Below are 17,500 nucleotides of genomic sequence, written 5' to 3' on the forward strand. Positions count from 1 at the left end.
TGTACATCGATAACATCGAGGGCGAGTGGGGCGCCTTCAGCGACATCATGAAGCGCAAAGACACGGCCATCCAGCAGCAGGTGGCCAACCTCCAGATGAAGATCGTGCAGGAGGACCGCGCCGTGGAGAACCGCACCACAGACCTGCTGTCGGACTGGGAGAAGACCAAACCTGTGGCAGTACGTGTGAGAGAGAGAGATTTGGGAGAGGTGTGGTGTTGGCAGCTCTCGTTCAGTGTTTGTCTGCTTGTTATCGCTGCAGGGCAGTCTGCGTCCAGAGGAGGCGCTGCAGTCGCTCACCATCTACGAGGGCAAGTTCGGCCGGCTGAAGGACGACAGAGAGAAGTGTGCGAAGGCCAAAGAGGCGCTGGAGCTGACGGACACAGGTCTGCTGAGCAGCAGCGAGGAGAGAGTCCAGGTGAAGCGCTTCAGATCTCGCTCATAACAGAGACGCTTCTAAACCGCTTTAACAGAGACACAAACCAGCGAACAATCACTGAGTTCATCTATGAGCGTCGATGAACCCTGGCGGCTTGATGCCATCATACTTTCCCCATTTGATAAATCACAGTGCATTAAGTACTTACATTAAGATTTCTGAAATTTACAATACATATGCAAACGAGGCATCAATCTAATTAAATATGTACTAATATGCAGAAATCTGAACGCTGGATAAAGTCAGGTTCAAAATTCTTGTTTGATATTGTTGAAATGGAGTTAGTTTTTCTTGGGGAGAATTTGGATTTCTCTTTTTATCCATAAATTAGAAAATACTGTCAGCAGATAGAAAACAAGCACATTTTAACCATGATTCTTGGAGTGAAATGCTGTAAAAATTAACAAACTTTTAGAATAAAGAGAGGAATACAACTAAAGTTTATGATACTGACAAAAAAAAAAGAGATTTGACATTATTGAAAAGGGATCCTTATAGCTTGGACAATTTCTTTGTGAAATTGACATGTCAAATAACAAAGCTAAATTTTAAAACTAATTCCAAATCTAATCAAATAAGACAAAAATATTTTCATCTAAACCAAGGCTTTGTTCTTTTCATTCAAACTTCGAGGCAACCGCTGCATTTCAATCACAGCATGAACAGTTTTAAAGCTAAATTATATCGTATGATTTGACATTTTAAAACAATGATCAGACTTTGTGAAACTGTTAATAAATCATATGAGCGAGACTCGAACAGCAGAAGCTCTGAATGAGACGCAGATTCAGTCTCTGCCAGCAGGAGGCGCTTGTGCAGCAGCAGATTCAGTGTTTCCTCCGTTACTGCTGTACAGAGATCAGATGAAAAGATAATATTATTGATACTTTTCAGCTGACAGTTTCCCTCAAAGATCCATTCATATAAACTCCTCCCCAAACGTATCACGATTCGTCTGAACTGATTTGAATCAGCACATATTTGTATCGATGTTCAACCGGTGCATCGTTACATCCCTAATGGATTGAGATTGACATAAAGACTCAAGTAGATATATTGCAATATAATAAACCATTAAATGAGTATTTTGGAAAAACAGAGCTCAAAACGGTCCAGTGCATGAAAACACGCTGGGTTCAGTTCGCTTAATGTTTTCAGAAATCGTTGTAAAATCACACTTTGATGCAGACTGTCTTCTGCTCGTCGTGCTGTTGTTCACGTGTGTGTTGTGTTGGTCAGGTGGCTCTGGAGGAGCTGCAGGATCTGAAGGGGGTTTGGTCGGAGCTGTCGAAGGTCTGGGAGCAGATCGATCAGATGAAGGAGCAACCGTGGGTCTCTGTGCAGCCGCGTAAGGTGAGACACACACCCGCGTCTCCTGAGGTACACACACCTGATTCTGGCTCACACCGAGTCTGTGTTCTTCTGCTGTGCAGCTGCGCCAGAGTCTGGACGCTCTCCTCAACCAGCTGAAGAACTTCCCCGCTCGACTGAGGCAGTACGCCTCCTACGAGTTCGTGCAGAGACTGCTCAAGGGCTACATGAAGGTGAGCGGCTCCGGCCTGAACCGCTGAGCATGCTGGGATAGAGTCAGCCAGGCTCCTAAACCCTCGCTGTGCTGATCCTCAGGTGAACATGCTGGTGATCGAGCTGAAGTCGGAGGCGCTGAAGGACCGGCACTGGAAGCAGCTGATGAAGCGTCTGCATGTGAACTGGGTTCTGTCCGAGCTGAGTCTGGGTCAGATCTGGGACGTGGACCTGCAGAAGAACGAGATGGTGGTGAAGGACGTGCTGCTGGTGGCACAGGGAGAGATGGCCCTCGAGGAGTTCCTCAAGCAGGTGTGAGAGTGTGTGTGAGAGTGAGTGAGTGTGTGTGTGTGTGTATGTGTGTGTGAGAGAGAGTGTGTTTGAGAGAGAAAGAGAATGTGTGTGTGTGTGTGAGTGAGAGTGCTTGTGTGTGAGTGAGTGAGAGAGCGTGTGAGAGAGAGTGCGTGTGTGAGTGAGTGTGTGCGAGTGGGGGTGTGAGAGTGCACTTGTGTGAGAGTGTGAGTGTGTTTGAGTGTCTGTGAGAGAGTGTGAGTGAAAGAGTGTGAGTGTGCGAATGAGAGTGAGTGTGTGAGAAAGAGAGTGAAAGAGTGTGTGTGTGAGTGTACTTGTGTGTGAGTGAGTGTGTGAGTGTGTGTGAGAGAGAGTGTGAGTGAGAGTGTGCGTGTGACTGTGCTTATGTGAGAGTGTGTGTGTGTGTGTGTGTGTGTGAGAGTGTGATAGTGAAAGAGAGTGTGCGAGTGAGAGTGTGTGAGAGAGAGTGAAAGAGAGTGTGTGTGTGAGTGTACTTGTGTGTGAGTGAGAGTGAGTGCGAGTGTGTGTGTGAGAGAGAGAGTGTGAGTGAGAGTGTGCGTGTGACTGTGCTTATGTGAGAGTGTGTGTGTGAGTGTCTGTGAGAGTGTGAGAGTGAAAGAGTGTGAGTGTGCGAGTGAGAGTGTGAGAAAGAGAGTGAGAGAGAGTGTGTGTGTGTGAGTGTGCTTGAGTGAGTGTGTGTGTGAGATAGAGAGTGTGAGAGAGTGCGTGTACTTGTGTGAGTGAGTGTGCTTGAGTGAGAGTGTGAGTGTGAAAGTGTGTGTGTGAGAGAGAGAGTGTGTGAGTGTGTTTGGAGAGAGAGAGTGTGTGTGTGAGTGTCTGTGAGATAGTGTGAGAGTGAAAGAGTGTGAGTGAGAGAGAGAGAGAGTGTGTGTGTGTGTGTTTGTGAGAGAATGTGTGTGAGTGTTTGAGAGAGAAAGTGTGCGTGAGTGTGTGAGAGAGTGTGTGTGTGTGTGAGAGTGAGAGAGTGTGAGTGTGTGCGTGTTTCAGAGTTTGAGTGTGTTTGTGTGTGTGTGTGTTTGAGAGTTTGAGTGTGTGTGTGAGAGTGAAAGAGTGTGTGTGAGAGAATGTGTGTGAGTGTGTGAGAGAGAGTGTGTGTGTGAGAGTGTTTGAGTGTCTGTGAGTGTCTGTGAGAGAGAGTGTGTGTGTTTGAGTGTGTGTGTGTGAGAGTGTGAGAGTCTGTGAGAGAGTGTGAGTGCGTGCGTGTTTTAGAGTTTGAGTGCATGTGTGTGTGTGAGAGTGTGTTCAAACACTCCTTCCTCTTCGCTGCAGATTCGTGAAGTGTGGAACTCGTACGAGCTCGACCTGGTCAACTATCAGAACAAGTGTCGTCTGATTCGAGGATGGGACGATCTGTTCAACAAAGTGAAGGAGCACATCAACAGTGTGTCGGCCATGAAGCTCTCGCCCTACTACAAGGTACTGAAGAGAACGAGAGCGAGTGTGTGTTCGTGAGGAGCCGTGTGTCCCAGCAGTCTCTCTGTTCTCACAGGTGTTCGAGGAGGACGCTCTGAGCTGGGAGGACAAACTCAACCGCATCATGGCTCTGTTTGACGTCTGGATCGACGTGCAGCGCCGCTGGGTTTACCTGGAAGGCATTTTCACAGGAAGTGCTGACATCAAACACCTGCTTCCTGTGGAGACGCAGCGCTTCCAGAGGTCAGACTCATTACATCAGTGAGCCGAAGAACACGCAGACTGTGACTTTAACATGTGACTCGTCTGATTCCACAGCATCAGCACAGAGTTCCTGGCCCTGATGAAGAAGGTGACCAAGTCTCCTCTGGTCATGGACGTCCTGAACATTCAGGGGGTTCAGAGGTCACTGGAGAGACTCGCTGACCTGCTGGGAAAGATCCAGAAAGCCCTGGGAGAATATCTGGAGAGAGAGCGCTCGTCGTTCCCCAGGTCAGACCTTTCAGCTCAACGATCTCTTGACTTTTATGTGATGTGTTAACCAGTGATTTTTGAAAGATTAGTAGTATTTTAATGAAAATGTGTTTTAACAATCTTGTTTAGTTGGTAAAATAATTGCAGGCCTTATTTCTTTACTCGTGTCATCACGGTTGATTAAACACTCATCATTTGTGTTTCCCGCAGGTTCTACTTTGTTGGAGATGAAGATCTGCTGGAGATCATCGGCAACAGTAAGAATGTGGCCAAACTGCAGAAACACTTCAAGAAGATGTTCGCTGGAGTTTCGAGCATCCTGCTGAACGAGGACAACACGGAGGTGCTGGGCATCTCGTCCCGAGAGGGAGAGGAGGTACGGCTCGTCCCCAGACACACACACGTCTGATGGAGGATTGTCTGGCCAGTCAAGAGTCAGTCAGAGCCGTTACATCAGTAATATAACTGTGTTAGTGTGAACCTGTGAGCGCTCTGCTGTGTTCAGGTGCTCTATAAGACGCCGGTGTCCATCACGAAGCATCCGAAGATCAACGAGTGGCTGACGCTGGTGGAGCGTGAGATGCGTGTGACGCTGGCCAAGCTGCTGGCCGAGTCCGTCACAGAGGTGGGCGACTTCAACAAGGGCACGGGCATCGACCTGAGCACCTACATCAGCTGGATCGACCGTTACCAGGTGACCCGTCCTCCCAGACTGACCCGGAGTCTGTCCACCTGATCATGAGTGTTTAACCTCTGTCTGCTGTGTCCAGGCCCAGCTGGTGGTTCTGTCCGCACAGATCGACTGGTCAGAGAACGTGGAGAGCGCTCTGAACACCATCAACGGAGGAGTGGACATGGGTCCGCTGCAGGCCGTGCTGACCAACGTGGAGGCGACGCTGAACCTGCTGGCCGACACGGTCCTGATGGAGCAGCCACCGCTGCGCAGGAGGAAGCTGGAGCACCTGGTGAGCACACACACCGCAGTGACCTTCTGATGCGCACGCCACACACACACACACACACACACACGCAGACGCTCACTCCTGAACCATGACCTGTGTGTGTTTCTTTGGTAGATCACAGAGTTGGTGCACCAGAGAGACGTGAGCAGGACTCTGATCAAGAACAAGATCAACAACCCCAAGTCCTTCGAGTGGCTCAGCCAGATGCGCTTCTACTTCGACCCCAAGCAGACCGACGTCCTCCAGCAGCTCTCCATCCAGATGGCCAACGCCAAGTTCAACTACGGCTTCGAGTACCTGGGTGTGCAGGACAAGCTGGTGCAGACGCCACTGACCGACCGCTGCTACCTGACCATGACTCAGGCGCTGGAGGCCCGTCTGGGAGGATCGCCCTTCGGTCAGTGTGTGTGTGTGTGTGCGTGCGTGTGTGTGTGTGTGTGTGTGCGTGCGTGTGTGTGAGAGAGAGAGAGAGAGAGAGAGAGAGAGAGAGAGTGTGTGTGTGTGTGTGAGAGAGAGAGAGAGAGAGTGTGTGTGTGTGCGCGCATGTGTGTGTGTGTGTGCGTGCGTGTGTGTGTGTGTGTGTGTGCGTGCGTGTGTGTGAGAGAGAGAGAGAGAGAGAGAGAGAGAGAGAGAGTGTGTGTGTGTGTGTGAGAGAGAGAGAGAGAGAGTGTGTGTGTGTGCGCGCATGTGTGTGTGTGTGAGAGAGAGAGAGAGTGTGTGTGTGTGAGAGAGAGAGCGCGAGTGTGTGCGTGTGTGTGTGTGTGTGTGTGTATGTGAGAGAGTGTGTGTGTGTGTGTGAGAGAGTGCACGTGTGTGTAAGAGAGAGAGAAAGAGTGTGTGTGCATGCGTGTGTGTGTGAGAGAGAGAGTGTGTGTGTGTGTGTGTGTGTGAGAGAGAGAGCGAGTGTGTGCGTGTGTGTGTGTGTGTGAGAGAGTGCGCGTGTGTGTGTGTATGTGAGTGCACGTGTGTGCGCGTGTGTTCGTGTGTGCGCTCGTGTGTTTGTGTGTGCGTGCGTGTGTATGTGTGTGTATGTGAGAGAGAGAGTGTGTGTGTGTGTGAGAGAGAGAGAGAGTGTGTGTGTGTGTTCGTGTGTGCGCTCGTGTGTTTGTGTGTGCGTGCGTGTGTATGTGTGTGTATGTGAGAGAGAGTGTGTGTGTGTGTGAGAGAGAGAGAGAGTGTGTGTGTGTGTGCGCGTGCGTGTGTGTGTGTGAGGAGAGAGAGAGTGTGCACGTATGTGTGTGTGTGTGTGTGTGTGTGTGTGTGTGTGTGTGTGTGCGCGCGGTGGCTGACGGTGTTCTTGTCCTGTAGGTCCTGCTGGGACGGGGAAGACGGAGTCTGTGAAAGCTCTGGGTCACCAGCTCGGTCGCTTCGTCCTGGTCTTCAACTGCGACGAGACGTTTGACTTCCAGGTGCGACGGGCGTCACAGGACGGTGTCAGTAACAGGTGTTCAGTCTCGGGGTGTGACGGTGTCTTGTCTTGCAGGCGATGGGTCGCATCTTTGTGGGTCTGTGTCAGGTGGGAGCCTGGGGCTGCTTCGACGAGTTCAACCGTCTGGAGGAGCGCATGCTGTCTGCCGTGTCTCAGCAGGTCCAGTACATCCAGGTGGCCCTGAGAGAACACAGCAACCCCAACCGAGACCACAGTACGTGCAGGATGCTAGGCCTGGGGGAATAAATCATGCATCACTCGAGAAACATTCTGAGATTTTCAGAATGCATCATAAATCTTTAAGTCGATTTTGAGCTTAGTTGTGAACAGCAGGTGGCGCTGCATGCTTGAGAAACAGAATTCTACACACTTGAACCTAAAATAATCATTAAATTAGAAAATGTTGATGTGAATCACAAGAGTGTTCACAGTGGTGTTTGACTGTGTTTACATTAATCTGCTGTAATAAAGGCATTCTGAGACAACGTGAAGTTACAGACTCGGTGATGTTCAGCTCTTCTTCATCAGTGTCTGTGTGTGGATCAACACTAGAGGAGAGCGCCATCTGCTGCTAAAATATAAGAACGTGATGCATTTGGAAGATCGGTCCACGAATCGAATTTAAATGCTGATGTGTGTGTGTGTGTGTGTGTGTGTGCAGGCGTGCCCGTCACCACTGAGCTGCTGAACAAACAGGTGAAGGTGAGTGCGGAGATGGCCATCTTCATCACGATGAACCCTGGTTACGCCGGACGCTCCAACCTGCCCGATAACCTCAAGAAGCTCTTCAGGAGTCTGGCCATGACCAAACCGGACCGTCAGCTGATCGCTCAGGTCATGCTGTACTCACAGGGCTTCCGCACCGCAGAGATCCTGGCCAAGAAGATCGTCCCGTTCTTCAAGTGCGTCTGCGTCCGGCTCCGCTGCTGTTCTGTGTGTGTGTGTGTGAGGTCGTGACCTTTAACCCCGTGCGCTCTGTGGTTGCAGGTTGTGTGACGAGCAGCTGTCATCTCAGTCTCACTATGACTTCGGTCTGCGAGCGCTCAAGAGCGTGCTGATCAGCGCCGGGAACGTGAAGAGAGAGCGCATCCAGAAGATCAAGAGAGAGAAGCGTGAGCGCGGTGAGGACGTGGATGAGAACGAGATCGCAGAGAACCTTCCGGAGCAGGAGGTGAGACGGGAAGTTTGTTTTATGTGACATTTGAGCTTTTATTTTTGGAATCTTATCATTTTGATAAAAGCTGGTGTAGATTAATGTTTAGTAGACTCTTTCACAGTAAAACAGGAAACATGAATGAGTGAGTTAGAGTAGATCTGTGATCTCTGAGCGTTCTTCATGTGCTCGACCGTCAGATCCTGATCCAGAGCGTGTGTGAGACCATGGTGCCGAAGCTGGTGGCCGAGGACATCCCTCTGCTCTTCAGCCTGCTCTCAGACGTCTTCCCCGGCGTCCAGTACATGCGCGGAGAGATGACCGCTCTGAGAGAAGAGCTGAAGAAGGTCTGCGCCGAGATGTACCTCACATACGGAGACGGAGACGACGTGGGCAGCATGTGGGTGGAGAAGGTGAGACACACACACACACACACACACACACACACAGAGACTCTCACTCACTCACTCTCACAGTTACTCACTCTCACTCACTCACTCTGTTACTCTCACTCACACTCTCACACACTCACTCACACTCCCTCACTCAGTCTCACACTCTATCACACAGAGAGACAGACACAGACTCTCACATACTCACACTCCCTCACTCAGTCTCACACTCTGTTACTCTTGCACACACTCATACTCAGTCACTCTCACTCTTGCGCACACACACACACACTAACAATCACACTCACTCACTCAGAGAGACTCGCACTGACACTGTCACTCACACACTCAGTCACACTCTGTCACACTCTCTCACACACTCATACTCAGTCACTCTCACTCTTGCACACACTCACACACACACTAACAATCACACTCACTCACTCAGAGAGACTCACACTAAGTCGCACTCAATCACTCACACACACTCTGTCACTCTCACACACTCTGTCACACTCTCTCACACACTCACACTCAGTCACACTGTCACACTCTATCACACACTGATACTCAGTCACTCTCACTCTTGCACACACACACACACACTAACAATCACACTCACTCAGAGAGACTCACACTAAGTCACACTCAATCACTCACACACACTCTCAGTCACTCTCACACACTCTGTCACACTGTCACACTCTATCTCACACTCAGTCACACTGTATCACACACACATACTCAGTCACTCTCACTCTTGCACACACACACACACACACACACACACTAACAATCACACTCACTCACTCAGAGAGACTCACACTAAGTCACACTCAATCACTCACACACACTCAGTCACACTCACACACACTCTGTCACTCTCACACACTCAGTCACACTCACACACACTCTATCACACTCAGTCACACTCACACACTCTCTCTATCACACACTCACACTCTGGCACACTCTCACACACTGTCTCTCTCACACTCTCATACTCTGTCACACTCTCACACTCAGTCACACTCACACACACTCTCTATCACACACTCACACTGTCACACTCACTCTCTCTATCACACACTCACACTCTGTCACACTCTCACACTCTGGCTCACTCTCACACACTCACTCACACTCAGTCACACTCTCACAAACACGGTCACACTCACTCACTAACTCTCTCACTCTACAGTCACTCACACTTTGTTACACTCACACTCTCTCACAGAGACTCACACTAGGGCTGCATGATGTGTTGTTTAAGCATCGATATCGCGATGTACGAATCTACGATAGTCACATTGCAGGATGTGCGATGTAGGCTGTCGTAGTTGATCCTTTATTCATTAACTGTATGGGCCAGCTGCTCCCCCGCCCTTGGCGAATGTGATTCGTGGATTAATTGCACAGCTTAACCATCAGAGTGTGAAAGTTTATCATTTGCATGTGTTTTTAAGTCCTGTCAGTTTAACAGGGCAGAGAGAGAGAGAGCACGAGAGAGAGAGCGCGAGAGAGAGAGCGCGAGAGAGAGAGCGCGAGAGAGAGAGAGCGCGATAGAGAGAGCACGAGAGAGAACGATAGAGAGAGCACGAGAGAGATAGAGAGAACGATAGAGAGAGCACGATAGAGAGAGCACGATAGAGAGAGCACGAGAGAGAGAGAGAGCGAACGATAGAGAGAGAGAGAGAGCACGATCCCCATTTTCAAACGAGCGCTGTCTGCTCTCTCTCCCTCGTGCATATTAATCAATCGACACAATGGTGTCGATGTTTAAATGATTTAAAATGAGAATGTAAGTGTAAGTATGAAAGAGTGTTCATCCCATTTTTGTTTGTAAGAAAAAAATTGATTAGATTTTATCGCAATATATATCGCAGAAAAATAACATCGCAATATCATTTTTTTCCCAATATTGTGCAGCCCTAACTCACACTCACTCTCACACTCACTCACAGAGACTCGCACTCGCTCTGTTACACTTACACACACACACACACACACATACTCTCACACTCACTCTGTCTCGCTCACATTCACTCACTCACAGAAACTCACACGCTCTCACACTCTGTCTTACTCTCTCACACACACACACACACTCATGGGTCTGACCGTGTGCTCTTCCTCAGGTGCTGCAGCTGTATCAGATCACACACACACTCTCTCACTCACACACACACACACACACACACTCATGGGTCTGACCGTCTCCTCCTCCTCAGTGCTGCAGCTGTATCAGATCACTCAGATCAATCACGGGCTGATGATGGTCGGGCCGTCCGGCAGCGGGAAGACCATGGCCTGGAGAGTCCTGCTCAAAGCCCTGGAGAGGCTGGAGGGTTTGGAGGGCGTCGCTCACATCATCGACCCCAAAGCCATCAGCAAAGACCACCTGTACGGCACGCTGGACCCCAACACTCGCGAGTGGACCGACGGACTCTTCACACACGTGCTCCGGAAGTGAGTCCTCGTCTGTCCTCAGGTGTGTGTTCATTCTGATGCCTGTGCTCATGTGTGTGTGTGTGTGTTCAGGATCATCGATAACGTCCGTGGAGAGCTGCAGAAGCGGCAGTGGATCATCTTCGACGGTGACGTGGATCCGGAGTGGGTGGAGAATCTGAACTCTGTGCTGGACGACAACAAGCTCCTGACTCTCCCCAACGGAGAGCGCCTCAGCCTGCCACCCAACGTACGCAGCAGATCTGATGTGGAGTGTGTAGTCGAGATGATGATGATGATGATGATGATGATGCTCTCGTCACACAGGTGCGCATCATGTTTGAGGTGCAGGACCTGAAGTACGCCACGCTGGCCACCGTGTCTCGCTGTGGGATGGTCTGGTTCAGCGAGGACGTTCTCAGCACCGACATGATCTTCAACAACTTCCTGGCGCGTCTGAGGAGCATCCCGCTGGATGAGGGAGAGGATGAGGCTCAGCGCATGAGGAAGGCCACGGAGGACGAGGGCGAGGAGGCCGCTTCACCAATGCTGGCAGGTACTCCATCTTTCTCTCGATCGCTCCGTGTGTGCTTCATGCGTGTGCTCGTCAGGTTTCAGAGCGTCCTGTGTTTGATCCACAGATCCAGAGAGACGCCGCTGTGATCCTCCAGCCGTACTTCACCTCCACCGGTCTGGTCATCAAAGCTCTGGAACACGCGTCTAAGATGGAGCACATCATGGACTTCACGCGTCTGCGCTCGCTGAGCTCGCTCTTCTCCATGCTGCATCAGGCCTGCCGCAACATCGCCCTCTACAACAACAACCACCCGGATTTCCCCCATGCCCATGGACCAGCTGGAGAAATACATGCAGGTGTGACCCCTGGACGAGCCGGCTCATGTGTTTACATGCTACGTGAGTGAGAGGTAATGACACGTGCTAACTCTGAGCTTGTGGTGCAGAAATACCTGATCTACGCAGTGCTGTGGTCCTTCTCGGGTGACAGCAGGCTGAAGATGCGAGCGGAGCTGGGAGAATACATCCGCCGCATCACCACCGTGTCTCTGCCGTCTGCTCCCAACGTGCCGATCATCGACTACGAGGTGCGAGCGGACGCCGTCTCAGGTGCAGTGTGATGTTTGAGGTGAGTGTGAGACTCTAACGCTGCGGTGAATCCGTCAGGTGTCCATCACGGGCGAGTGGCAGTCCTGGCAGGTGAAGGTGCCTCAGATCGAGGTGGAGACGCACAAGGTGGCCTCGCCGGACGTGGTGGTGCCCACTCTGGACACGGTGCGGCACGAGGCTCTGCTCTACACCTGGCTGGCCGAACACAAGCCTCTGGTGCTCTGTGGGCCGCCGGGCTCCGGGAAGACCATGACCCTGTTCAGTGCCCTGAGAGCCCTGCCGGACATGGAGGTGAGGAGCGGTCACAGATGGAGCAGTCTGATCTGATGCTCGGACACGTGTGTAATGTGTGTGTTCTCCAGGTGGTGGGACTGAACTTCTCCAGCGCTACGACTCCAGAGCTGCTGCTGAAGACCTTCGATCATTACTGTGAGTACCGCAGGACTCCGAACGGCGTGGTTCTGGCTCCGGTGCAGCTGGGCAAGTGGCTGGTGCTCTTCTGTGACGAGATCAACCTCCCCGACATGGACAAGTACGGCACGCAGCGGGTCATCTCCTTCATCAGACAGGTGCGCGTCGCTGCGGGGGGTGTGTGTGTGTGTGTGTGTGTGTGTGTGTGTGTGTGTGTGTGTGTGTGTGTGACCCGTGTGCTGTGTTCAGATGGTGGAGCACGGGGGCTTCTACCGCACCTCAGACCAGACCTGGGTGAAGCTGGAGCGGATCCAGTTCGTCGGAGCCTGTAACCCCCCCACAGACCCCGGCAGGAAGCCGCTCTCCTACAGGTGGGTCCTCATCACTGCTCATGCAGACGGAGATGTGTTCAGTGATGTCCTGACGTTCCTCGTGTGACCGTGTGCAGGTTTCTGCGTCACGTGCCGGTGGTGTATGTGGACTATCCCGGGCCGGCCTCGCTCACACAGATCTACGGCACCTTCAACAGAGCCATGCTCCGACTGATCCCGTCCCTGCGGACCTTCGCTGAGCCGCTCACGGCTGCCATGGTCGAGTTCTACACCATGTCTCAGGTGTGCAGTCTAACCCTGAACGCTCCTGGGTTTGCTCCTGAGATGATGAGATGTTTATCTGACTGTTTTATGTTGAGCAGGAGCGGTTCACTCAGGACACACAGCCGCACTACATCTACTCTCCCAGAGAGATGACCCGCTGGGTCCGAGGCATCTTTGAGGCGCTGCGGCCGCTGGAGACACTTCCTGTGGAGGGTCTGATTCGCATCTGGGCTCACGAAGCGCTGAGACTCTTCCAGGACCGGTGAGTTTAAGGCTCCTGTAGATCACATGGTTACAGTTTAGCTTCCTGTTTTGGAACAGTGTTGTGTTTTCTTCTAAACAGTGTTACATTTGACTCGAGTATGACACTGATTGATCTGGTTCTCCTGCAGATTGGTGGAGGATGAGGAGAGACGCTGGACGGATGAGAACATCGACACGGTCGCCCTCAAACACTTCCCCAACATCGAGCGTGACAAGGCCCTTAACAGACCCATCCTGTACAGCAACTGGCTCTCCAAGGTGAGTGACCGAGCTGAACTCTTCTGGACGTCCCTGCAGACGGACGACTGAGCTTCTGCTGTTCTCCTGCAGGACTATGTTCCCGTGGAGCAGGAGGAGCTGCGTGACTATGTGAAGGCCAGACTGAAGGTGTTCTACGAGGAGGAGCTGGACGTTCCTCTGGTGCTCTTCAATGAGGTTCTGGATCACGTGCTGAGGATCGACAGGTACAGAGAGTCTGAAGAGACACCGCTGTTTGTTATTTCTCCTGGTGATGCTTCAGTGACGTCATGCTGATGTTCTCCTCCAGGATCTTCCGTCAGCCGCAGGGTCACCTGCTCCTGATCGGCGTCAGCGGCGCTGGAAAGACCACGCTCTCCCGCTTCGTGGCCTGGATGAACGGCCTGAGTGTCTATCAGATCAAGGTCAGAGCAGTGAGATAGAGATTGTCTCCAGTTCTGTTTGTTTGAGGCTAACCCATCGTGTCCTCGCAGGTCCACAGGAAATACACGGGCGAGGACTTTGACGAAGACCTGCGGACAGTGCTCCGTCGCTCCGGCTGCAAGAACGAGAAGATCGCCTTCATCATGGACGAGTCGAACGTGCTGGACTCGGGCTTCCTGGAGCGCATGAACACACTGCTGGCCAACGGAGAGGTGTGACCCCTGATGAAGACCGTCTCTCGCTCTCCGTCTGTCCGGTGTTCTGACCGCTCTGTGCTGTTGCAGGTGCCCGGTCTGTTCGAGGGCGACGAATACGCCACGCTGATGACGCAGTGCAAGGAAGGAGCGCAGAAGGAGGGCTTGATGCTGGACACTCACGAGGAGCTCTACAAGTGGTTCACCAGTCAGGTGATCAGGAACCTGCACGTGGTGTTCACCATGAACCCGTCATCAGAGGGACTGAAGGACCGAGCGGCCACCTCACCTGCCCTCTTCAACAGGTGCGATCGTGTGCTCTAGAATAAACAGCTACAGTGTATATGCTTCCATCACCTGCTTTTATGCCAATTTTGAAATATTACTTAAAAAAAACACTGGAAGTAAAATTCAATGATGTGCATTAAAAAAATCCAATGCCACAGGTTTTCTTGGTTGCAGCAAGTTTAATTTTTGTTGATTCCTTGCATCAGTTTCCCGGGAAGTGGTTTTGTTGTTTTGCACTCATGGGATGGAAGCGGTGTTGTGTTAGCAGGTGTATTGTGTGGTGGATGGGTGTTTGCTCTTACGCTGGACTGATGTGTTTCTCCTCAGGTGTGTGCTCAACTGGTTTGGGGATTGGTCCACTGAAGCGCTGTATCAGGTGGGTAAAGAGTTCACCAGCAAGATGGACCTGGAGAAGCCCAACTACAAAGTGCCGGACTACATGCCCACGGTGTATGACAAGCTGCCGCAGACTCCCACGCACCGCGAGGCCATCGTCAACGGATGTGTGTTCGTGCATCAGACCCTGCACCAGGTCAGAGCGCCCCGCTCACGTCTGATGAGGTGCATGCTGCTGTCCGTGCACACTGTGACGCTTTATTACTCTGTGTGTGTGTTAGGCTAACAACCGTCTGGCGAAGCGCGGCGGTCACACTATGGCCATCACCCCGCGTCACTACCTGGACTTCATCAACCACTACGCCAACCTGTTCAACGAGAAGCGCAGCGAGCTGGAGGAGCAGCAGATGCATCTGAACGTGGGTCTGCGTAAAATCAAAGAGACGGTGGATCAGGTGCGTGCTTCACACCACATCACACACGCAGACGCACGAGCTGCTTCAGCGTTATTAACGTGTGCTGTCACAGGTGGAGGAGCTGCGGCGTGACCTGCGGATCAAGAGTCAGGAGCTGGAGGTCAAGAACGCTGCTGCCAACGACAAGCTGAAGAAGATGGTGAAAGACCAGCAGGAGGCCGAGAAGAAGAAGGCAAGCGTCATCGTTCAGCTCCTCGTTCAGCCGCTGATCTCCTAAATAACCTGACGGGTGTGTTCGGCTCCACAGGTCATGAGTCAGGAGATACAGGAAGCGGTTTACAAGCAGCAGGAAGTGATTAAAGACAAGCAGCTGAGTGTGAAGCAGGATCTGGACCAGGTGGAGCCGGCCGTCATCGAGGCTCAGAACGGTACGCTTCGCTCCGTCTCCTCCGAGCTTCCACTGCTCTGTTCATGTTACAGTAATCTGCACACATTAGCTAGAGGTCGACCGATGGGGGGTTTCACTGATACGACAGCTAGCTTTGACCTCACGGACCCATACCATTAATCTACCAATAGTTTGTACAATGGATAGTGAACCAAAACCGAAATAGTGAATAGAAAGAAAAGAAAACATTACTGAACCATAAATTGTAAATGAATAAAAATATGAATATTATTTATCATATTGATAATTAATTAAAGTTAGTTCATAGTTTATTAACTAATGTTAACAGAAGAAAAATGTGTTAGTAACAGTAAACTGAATTAACACACTCACACCTAATGTCATAAACGGAGTAAAGTGTTATTTCAGCAGTCATGGCCATCTGTAAACACACACCGGCTGCAGCTGTGACCGATGTTCTGAAGTTTCCCGCTCTGTATAATCACAGCACACACTTCTAAACGCTCACACGCTCCAGCGATGAACACAACCTGGAAAACTGTCAAGAGAGACTCAGTCAAACTACTGATGCTGATTGATCAGAACCAATACATCGGTCCACCTTTAATATTAAATAAAGTATCAGTCTGAAATAGTGTTTCCTGCACAGTTGTGATCCACTGAGGAAATATTCACTGGTTTGAGGAATAAAGTCAGAGGTTAAGCTCCAGATTTGAGACATCTGCTCTAAAACCATTAACGCCAGCCAGTGCCCGAAAACATCAGTGGATATTTCCTTCAGTTCTTCTGCTTTCAGCTCTGTCTCTCGTGTGTTTGCCAGCGGTGCTCGTGGTCTTTTCCCGGCGCTAACCTCTTCCTGTCTTCACTCTTTCCTCTGCTCACGGCTTGTGGCTTGTTTAGCTGTTAAATCGATTAAGAAGCAGCACTTAGTGGAGGTGCGATCGATGGCCAACCCGCCGGCCGCGGTCAAGCTGGCTCTGGAGTCCATCTGTCTGCTGCTGGGCGAGAGCACCACCGACTGGAAGCAGATTCGCTCCATCATAATGCGCGAGAACTTCATCCCCACTATTGTGAACTTTTCTGCTGATGAGATCAGGTGACTGACTGCGGGGTGTGGAGCGGCGGTGTGTGTGTGAGGAGGGTCACCGTGCTCCAGATCTAATGATCATCACGTGACACGGTTCCCTCTCCAGCGCCGCGGCTGCTCCGCTCCCCGCCTGAACCCATGTGTCCTCATGGTCCTAAACACCACACTCCATTCCCTCTCTAGCGGTCAGCTCCATTAAGAAGCAGCATCTGGTTGAGACACTGGTTATTAGCTGCATGGCATGTGACCATTAGCTGTGAACATGCAGATGTCTTTAGTTATTGAAATTAAGGCTGTCAAGCAATTTTGAAAAAGATTTAATCTTATTAATTACATGAGGTGCGGATAATCACATCAGTTTATGCTGATAAATTACCCCTAAAAGATTGAAATAACTCTTAAGAAAATACAAGACATTAGGATATACATTAGACGAAAGTAGCTTTAGAAAGAATTGTTTTGATTCCATATTAAAATTAAAACATAAAAAAATGAAATGATACTCTATAGAAGCTCCAGTAGGTGGCAGAAAGTCTTGTAAAGTGAGTCATTGAATCATTCGTTCAAACAGCTGATTCATTTATAAGCAAAGCAAGTGACTGCCTTTATGAACGAGTCACTGAATCATTGACTCACTCGATTCACTCAACCTTGGATTCGCTCAGAAATGAATCACTGCTGTCAATCAGAGACACTCAACAGTTCTGCTGTGACTTTGATTGAACTTTCGTTTGTGAAGAGAGAAATCTTGATGATACTGACTTTTTAAAATGTAACATTTTGTTTATTGAACTTTTATTGATCAGACACTGCATCGGGCCTGGGGTTGAATGTTTATTTTATGGTATTTTTCTGTAATCACAAGTTAGTAAATCCCTGAGATCATGTGTGTAGGTGTGTGTAGATGTTCCTTCTAACACACTCTGTCTCGTCCCAGCGACTCCATCCGTGAGAAGATGAAGAAGAACTACATGTCCAACCCCAGCTACAACTACGAGCAGGTGAACCGCGCCTCGCTGGCCTGCGGGCCCATGGTCAAATGGGCCATTGCTCAGGTAGGACGCTGACCTCTGACCTCTGTGTGAGCGCACCGGCTCCGCTGCTGACCTCTGACCTCTGTGTCCAGC

The 17,500-nt window shown here is 50.7% G+C and overlaps 1 pseudogene; it reads left to right on the top strand.

Moving 5' to 3' along the window:
• Positions 1 to 17,500, top strand: part of LOC113074537 (cytoplasmic dynein 1 heavy chain 1-like) — a 38,794-nt pseudogene that overhangs the window by 9,338 nt on the left and 11,956 nt on the right.

Source organism: Carassius auratus, unplaced genomic scaffold, assembly GCF_003368295.1.
Source record: "Carassius auratus strain Wakin unplaced genomic scaffold, ASM336829v1 scaf_tig00014999, whole genome shotgun sequence".
Lineage (NCBI taxonomy): Eukaryota > Metazoa > Chordata > Actinopteri > Cypriniformes > Cyprinidae > Carassius > Carassius auratus.